Source organism: Pleurodeles waltl, chromosome 4_2, assembly GCF_031143425.1.
Source record: "Pleurodeles waltl isolate 20211129_DDA chromosome 4_2, aPleWal1.hap1.20221129, whole genome shotgun sequence".
Lineage (NCBI taxonomy): Eukaryota > Metazoa > Chordata > Amphibia > Caudata > Salamandridae > Pleurodeles > Pleurodeles waltl.
In genome coordinates, this window is record NC_090443.1 from 718,922,168 (window position 1) to 718,931,317 (window position 9,150).

The following is a 9,150-nucleotide window of genomic DNA, read 5'->3' on the forward strand; positions in this document are numbered from 1 at the left end:
ACTTTTTACAAACTAGAATGCATACATTTATATTTGTAAGTAAACTAATTTTAGAAAATGTTACTTTCTTTGAAAATCAACATCCCTTCTTTAGAGTATTTCATAAACTGCAAGTAAACAACTGGACTTTCCACTTACATTTTCAGTAAACTAATTGTGGGAGCGCTTGGTTGGTTCTGTTGCATACTTGGTTCTAGTTTATAACAATGTGACTCAATTGACCTGTTGAGAATATATTTAACTGAATTTCGTTGTCCTTCCTTGCACTTGATGTTTCCATTTTTTCATATGCTCAATATACTATTCTCATACATTTCTCACATCTTACTGTAGCTTTTCCAAACAAATTAAATGTATTTTGTAAAAGAAATAGCAACTAATGCACTTTCAAAACATCACATATAACTGAATTATCAACTTGAAGCCACTGTCTAAAATTACGCTTGGCCGCATATACTCTCTGACACCAAAGGATGATGCAGTATTAAAAGCCTACAGGGAAGAAAATTTGACAAAGGGATTCATACGCCACTCAATCTCTCCCATTGGGATGCCAGTCTTCTTCATTGTCAACAAGGTGGTCAATATCTCCTCTGCTTGGACTGCAGATATCTCAATGTGATCATGATTAAAAACAGACATTCACTACGTCTCATCTCTGTTTTGTTAGATTAAATGAAGAATGCAAAGATAGTCTCCAAGTATGGGCACTATAGGGGTCATTACGACTCTGGCAGTCTCATGACTGTCATGTTGGGGGCTGCGGGCCGACCATCAACAGGATGGCAGATGAGACCGCCAAATTATCACCATGGCAGTATTTGCAACAGAATACACCCAAATCACCACCAGCACCACCAGTTTGGTCAGGCCGACACGGACAATGGTAGGCAAACTTCAGGCCAGGGGACACCATGTTTCAGCCAGACAGATTACGAAGCTGCTCACCGCCAACATTTTCACTGCAGTAACACCACCATGGAACCCTGACAGAAACTAACTCTGTAAAAGGAGACACTCACCTACAGGAACTCATACCCGTCTAGAGCCACCATGGAACCGGAACTACACATCTTCCAGCTGCTCCTACTCGTACAACAACTCCGGAACCAGAAACGACAACCGTAACCGTGAGTACACACACTTACCTGTCACTGTCGCATAATGCCAAGTTATCAATACACCAACAACATACACATCCTGAACGGGTGGCGATGGTGACACACACGTACTTGCACACTGACACGCACTTTCTCATAGAGCCACATACACACATGCACAGCCATAGTACACACACCACGGCCAGCAAACATTTCCAAAACACATACCAACCTGCAGACGCAGAGCACTGGCACAGTCAAACACAACAACACCACCAAATCACACAACTGCACCACAAATGCAACACCTCAAACACACCATCAAGCAACCACTATACACACCTCCATCTGACAAAACATACATACAACACTACGTAACAATACCAGAAAACCAATTCACACAATCAAAGATCCATACAATGAGGCATACGTCATACCACGCAAACACACTACACAACGGTTCTGACATACCAATCACCACACACACGCACGCACACAGTACAACCACACAAGTGCACACAACACTCGAAATACCATATGTAAACACAATAAATACACACAATACCCACATAAATGCATGTGCCAAACACATGTCCAACACAAAATACATAGACATCACTGCTGGACAAATGCAAAGCACACACCCTCACATGCTGGCCAGACACAAGGGGTAGCACAATCACCACATACACAAAACTTACTCACACACAAACAAAAGCAGGCAAGACCATAATAGCCATGAGGAAAGAAAGACAGCACAGATATGCAACCTTGGAACCAACAACTGGTTGGCCGAGATGGATATCAATCAATAAATAAATATATAAATACAGAACTATGTAAACATCAAAAGCCCATAGGCCAGTCCTAACAACAATGTGCACAATGCCAATGTGGCATATCTGAGTGCCCCTACATGACTTCTGATTGCTAAATAACCTCCACTCATTGGGGCATCAAGGGGGCAGGTAGGCACTTCAGGGAATGGGAGGGGTGGAGGGGAGCTTTGGGCTTTGGTTTGGGAGTGTCAACACCAGGGCAGTGGGCGCTCTACGGGTGACTAGAATGCAAAAACCCAGCACTCTCAAGACAGCGTAATTTATGCATTGTGATGATATGTTGTTGTTTAACCTTTTGCATTGCAGAGTTCAATACTGAAGACTTATTTTTAAGGTGCTTGTAAATACTGTTCATTTACAATATATTGCTGCAGGCTTTCAGAGTGTGTCAGGGTGTGGTCCCTTTCCAGGGCCTTCTAGAAGCTTTCCCTGCAGCATGCCTGGGTGTGGTTGTGGGCTGGGCCAAGACTCTATTAAAGGGAGCCAGCCCAGCTCCACGTGCTCACTATTCAGAGGTCCCGGTGCAGAGCAGCAGCAACTTCCTGAGCTCCTGTTCCGGTGGCCTACTTTGATCTTCCAGGCCTCTGCCTTTCATACTATATTGGTGATCCTTAAGCAGGGCGGTAAGATGGAGGTTGGGCTGGGCCCCTGACCCCGTTATCGAGTGCGCTCGAATACTTGGGCCTTATTCTTACATGACAAACAATTTACTCTTGCACGTGTGACTGTGCACTTGGACATTTCGTGGCATTTGCATGCTCTTACTAGAATCAGCATTACGCGCGATTCTTTCCTTGTGTTTAATTCATGTTCTTCATTGTGCGCTACCATTCCTTGGCAGTTACATGGCGGCATTCGAATCGGCAAGACGGTGCGATTCGCTTTCTAGTGATTTAACCCTTGATATTCATTGTGCGCTACCATTCCTTGACAGTTACATGGTGGCCTTCGAATCGGCAAGACGCGCGATTCGTTTTCTAGTGATTTAACCCTTGATATTCATTGTGCGCTACCATTCCTTGACAGTTACATGATGGCCTTCGAATCGGCAAGACGCGCGATTCGCTTTCTAGTGATTTAACCCTTGATATTCATTCTGCGCTATCATTCCTTGGCAGTTACATGGTGGCATTCGAATTGGCAAGACGCGCAATTCTTTCCTCGTGTTTAATTCATGTTATTTATTGTGCGCTACCATTCCTTGGCAGTTACATGGTGGCATTCGAATCAGCAAGACGCGCGATTCTTTCCTCGTGTTTAATTCATGTTATTCATTGTGCGCTACCATTCCTTGGCAGTTACATGGTGGTATTTGAATCGGCAAGGCACGCAATTCTCTCCTTGTGCTTAACTCATGTTATTCATTGTGCGCTACCATTCCTTGGCAGTTACATGGTGGCATTCGAATCGGCAAGACGCGCAATTCTTTCCTCATGCTTAATTCATGTTATTCATTGTACGCTATCATCCTAAGGCATTTACTTGGTAGTGCTCGAGTTGACAAGTCGCGTGATTTATTCCTTGAATCTACGTTGTGTTACTCATGGTGCACAATCTTTCTATGGTGTTTACTATCTATGTGAACATCTGCAATGTGCGCAATTCATGTCCCAAAATTTTGAGAGAACAAAAAAGGTCAGAGTTCTAGATGGAATGTTGTGTGTTTCTGATATGTATTTTAAAAGAGATTCATATGATGGTTCAGAACTTATTCAGATTGTTTCCTGATTTTCACGCAAAAGAAAGTAATTGAATTTGAAAGTTTCATTTAACCTCTCTTGATTTCCTCACAGGTATTCAGTCATCTTGAAGCCTAGTCATTTTAAGTCTATTCTTAGGTTGTTCATGTTTTCAGAATGATGATGCTTAGAGTCATAGCCTAGCACTGATTTCATGAGATGTAATTTTGATGTTGTGTGTTTTAACCTTTGCTTCCTACAGGTCTCCCTCCCAGCTGTTACCTTCCTAATCCCCTTTTCCCCACTTGGACTCTCTTAGACTCTGTGACAAATCTAATCTGAGTATTGGAGCTGTCTTGTGGTGGAAGTGTTGGGAATGTGCACAGACCCCGAGGATCTGGTGACTCTGACAGAATAGTGAGCCCACGAATTATTATCCTCCTGGTTTGTGTATGTTCTCAGCATGGCCATACTGGACGAGCTAGTCAAGGTTATCACCCAGCTCCAGGCAGAGGTGGTCTCATCAAAAGATTTGGCAACTAGCCTAGCTGAGAGAGTGAGTCAGTTACAGGATAAGGTAGAGAAGAAGGAACAAAGTCCCACAGGTGTGTCTTGGCCAGGTACTTCTTCTCAAACTTCTGGAGGTAATCCCACAAACATTTCCCTCAATGTTCCTTCAGTCATTCCTTTATTCCCCCAGAACGTTTCTCAGGTGACCCCTTGAAAGCCCAATCTTTCCTGGTTCAAGTGGAACTACACTTCACCTGCATACCACATACTTTCCCCGATGCCCAGTCCAAAGTAGATTTCTTGTTATCATATCTGTCTGGAGATGCAGCTACCTGGGTTATTCCTCTTGTGTGTAAAGATAGCCCCCTGCTGTACAACTGGAGAAATTTTGTTCGTGAGTTTGAGTGAGTTTTTGATCGTAGAACTGTAACACTGTCAGCAGATCGTGAATTATTAGACTTACGCCAAGGGAATCAGGACTTAGGCCCTCATTACAACATTGGTGGTAAAAGCCGCTTACCGACGTGCAGAAGACCGCCAACACCCCGCCGCGGCCGCGGAAATCCGCCACAGCTATTATGACCCACATCTCGGAATCCGCCAAAAGTCAGACACCCACACAAGTCCGCCACACCAAAGGTCAGTGATAAACTGGCGAAAACAAAACCTCCACGATCACAGCAACAGAAATATGCCCACACTATCACGACACACGAATCCACGCGGCGGTCTTTCATCCGCGGTATTCCATTGGCGGTACACACCGCCGCGCTCAAAATACACACACTCTTACAAAACACAGCCACATTGGACAATTCGAAATACACACACCTGATACACATACACACACCACTCCCACACACCCATTACAATATAAAACACCCACCCACATCACCCACAAACCCCTACGAAAAACAATTCCGAAAGAAGGCCAGAGAGAGAGACACCACCACCAAGAACAACAGCATCCACAGGCACACAACACCATCGCCCACACAACTTCCACGCACCTCACACAACACACCCCTACATATCACCACACTTATCATCACACACTCCACCCCACACATCACCTGCACCACCCCATGGCACGGCAAAGACACCCCAGGTTCTCGGAGGAGGAGCTCAGGGTCATGGTGGAGGAAATCATCTGGGTAGAGCCACAGCTATTCGGAGCACAGGTGCAGCACACCTCCATAGCTAAGAAGATGGAGCTATGGAGAAGAATAGTGGACAGGGTCAACGCAGTGGGACAGCACCCAAGAAATCGGGAAGACATCAGGAAGAGGTGTAACGACCTACGGGGGAAGGTGCGTTCCGTGGTCTCAAGACACCACCTGGCGGTTCAGCGGACTGGCGGTGGACCCCCACCTCCTCACCCACAACTAACAACATGGGAGGAGCAGGTCTTGGCGATTCTGCATCCTGAGGGCCTCGCAGGAGTAGGTGGAGGAATGGACTCTGGTAAGTCAAAGCTTTACTATTACATCCCCCACCCTACCTACATGCTATCACATACCCCCACACTCACCCTCACCCCCAGCACCCAAGTTCCTCACATATGTCCCAACATCACAAACCACACATCCCAACACCAAGCCCTGCATGCAACAACAAAGCATGGACAACCATCACCAAAGCATGCCCACTGCACATACCCATACACCCCCCTAAACGATCATCACACAAGCTCCCACACAGGAATGCTAGCACTGGGGTACACGGTCACCCACCCATTGCACACCATTACACACACAGATTTAATAAACATCTCTTTATGTCCCTGCAGGACCCCTACCCAACGTCACCGGACAGGAGGGTCCACACATGTCCACACCACCAACAGAAGAGTCCCACAGTGATGACAGCACCTCTGTCCAACTGGATCTAGATGACCAGCCCGGACCATCGGGGACCTCTGGACAGTCGGTACCCCTCACACAGGCACAGGCCACCACAGACCTTCCCCCCTCTGGAAACACCAGCACAGCACCCACCCAGTGGGCCCATACCTCCGTCCCCAGGGCATGTCAATCAGCAGTGTTTCCACCACTACAGGGAACCCAGGATAACCCACCACCCCAACAACAACAGGGACCTGGGGGCAGTGGTAGTGGGCACATGGTCCAGGGGACGGAGGCCCAGGAACACAGGGGAACTGGGAGGGCTGCTGTGCGACAGGGGGCGGACAGGCAAGGGAACCCACTCTCCACGAGGCCCTCTCCTCCATCATGGGAGCCTACCACCACTCCCAGGAGACGATGGCAACGGTACTGGCCAAGTTTCAGGAGACCCAGTGCATGCAGGAGGAACAGTATATGGGCTTCAGGGAGGAACTCAGAACCATCAGCTCCACCCTGGGCACCATCGTAGGGGTGCTGAAGGAACTACTCAACACCAGGAGAGACACTGTGGCACTGCAAGGGGCCCCTGACACTAGCATGGACGATGAACTGCCCACCACCTCCGCCGGCGCTAGTGGACAGGACGCCCTGCCACAGGACCACCAGCATCCCACCCCCTGCAGACGGAGAACCACCCCGCAAACGGTCCCTGAGATCCAGGACAAAGACAGAGCACAATGCCAAGACCCCCGCCAAGAAATGAGACCACCCTGATTGTCATCCTACTGCCCCACTTTGTCACCCTGTCCATACTTAAACTGCCCCAGCTCCACTTCCTGTGCCCATATGGGCAATGCACCTGTGAGACTAATAGACTGGACTCTGCCATGGACACTCCTCCGCCATCACCCCTCACCATTTCACTACCCCCTCCAATATTGAGCATTTAAATAAACACACCTAAAGCACAAAGCAATCTGGAGTCCGTATGTGATTTCCAAATAGTGTATTAGCAATTGCAGTGCTCAAATGTTTTTTAAATAGTAATGTCAACATACCTATGTCACACAGCTCTAATCCATGAGGAATCTAAGCAGATGTCACACAGTGGGACCCACATCTGTGAAATCATAAGGAAAGTGACAACTCAGTGACCATACACTGTGTGAAAACGACAGACAGGAGAGAGGTAGTAGTGGCAAAGTACATGTAGTAGGCAGGTTTGGATTCCTACCTGTGTCTCACTGGAAATATTGCAGGATCACTGAGTCCCTGTTGTGCATGTCTTCTTCCTCTGCTTCCTCCTCATCACTGTCCACAGGCTCCACAGCAGCCACAACACCGCCATCTGGACCATTCTCCTGCAGAAAAGGCACCTGTCGTCGCAAAGCCAAGTTGTGAAGCATGCAGCAGGCCACAATGATCTGGCACACCTTCTTTGGTGAGTAGAATAGGGATCCACCTGTCATATGGAGGCACCTGAACCTGGCCTTCAGGAGGCTGAAGGTCTGCTCGATCACCCTCCTAGTGAGCCCATGGGCCTCATTGTAGCGTTCCTCTGCCCTGGTCCTGGGATTCCTCACTGGGGTCAGTAGCCATGACAGGTTGGGGTAACCAGAGTCACCTGCAAATGGCGAGGGACAACTGTTAGACACACACTAACCTGTAGGGATAACCCCAGACCCAGACAACCATTCCCAATGACTTGCTTCCAGGTGCTCACCTAATAGCCACACACTGTGCCTCTGGAGTTGCCCCATCACATAAGGGATGCTGCTATTCCTCAGGATGTAGGCGTCATGCACTGAGCCAGGGAACATGGCATTCACATGGGAGATGTACTGGTCTGCCAAACATACCATCTGTACATTCATAGAATGATAACTCTTCCGGTTTCTGTACACCTGTTCACTCCTGTGGGGGAGTACCAAAGCCACATGGGTCCCATCAATGGCACCTATGATGTTGGGGATATGTCCCTAGGCATAGAAATCACCTTTCACTGTAGGCAAATCCTCCACCTGAGGGAAAACGATGTAGCTCCGCATGTGTTTCAGAAGGGCAGACAACACTCTGGACAATATGCTGGAAAACATAGGCTGGGACATCCCTGATGCCATGGCCACAGTTGTTTGAAATGGCCCACTTGCAAGGAAATGGAGCACTGACAGCACCTGCACTTGAGGGGGGATTCCTGTGAGATGGCGGATTGCTGACATCAGGTCTGGCTCCAACTGGGTACACAGTTCCTGGATTGTGGCACGGTCAAACCTGTAGGTGATGATCAAATGTCGCTCCTCCATTGTCGACAGGTCCACCAACGGTCGGTACACCGGAGGATGCCGCCATCTCCTCACATGTCCCAGCGGACAGTGCCTATGAAGGTCAACAGCGAGCACAGAGTCAACCAACTCAGAGGTACGTACCCACAGTTTACAGAGAACACCATCCATACACAAAAAGGTGGCCTGTATGTGTGTTGAGTCTAGGCCTAGGTATGTGTGACGGAGTTGAAAATGAAGCCATGTGGGCCCCTGAAATGGCGGCTGCCTGACCTCTGAAGTGGGACAATGGGATGTGAGGTAACTGCGCTGACGTTGTACACCGTTGCGGTAGGCGGTCGAAGACCGCGGCGCAATGCTGCATTGGTTAACATTGGACCCTATGGGTCCCAGAAGCCAATGACGATGTACGCCGGCGGTGATGGTACGCACCGCCGCGGACGTGACTGCCATTTTCTATCTGTTCAATCACTCGATACCTGATCTTCGACAGGAGAGGACCTACACTGCAAGTGCTGCTGTGTCTCGGTCTGGAAGAGACAATGGCTCATGCGTCTGGGGAAAGGACCCCTGCCTTCACATCGGAGGAGTTGGAGAAACTCGTGGACGGGGTCCTCCCTCAGTACACGCTACTCTACAGTCCTCCAGACAAACAGGTAAGTACACAGGGAGCATGTTGTATGGGCTATGCCTGTGTGGAGAGGGCTGGATGTAAGAAGGAAGGGGGCAGAGTGCTGCGTGCATGAAAGACGGTGAATGCATGTGCCACATGGCAATGGTAGGGATGGGGGCCAATCACTGTGACGGTGCAGTTGGTAATGACTTCTCTTTTTCCCCTGTACATTTCATGTAGGTCAGCGCCCACCAGAAGAAAGATATTTGGCTTGCCATCGCCA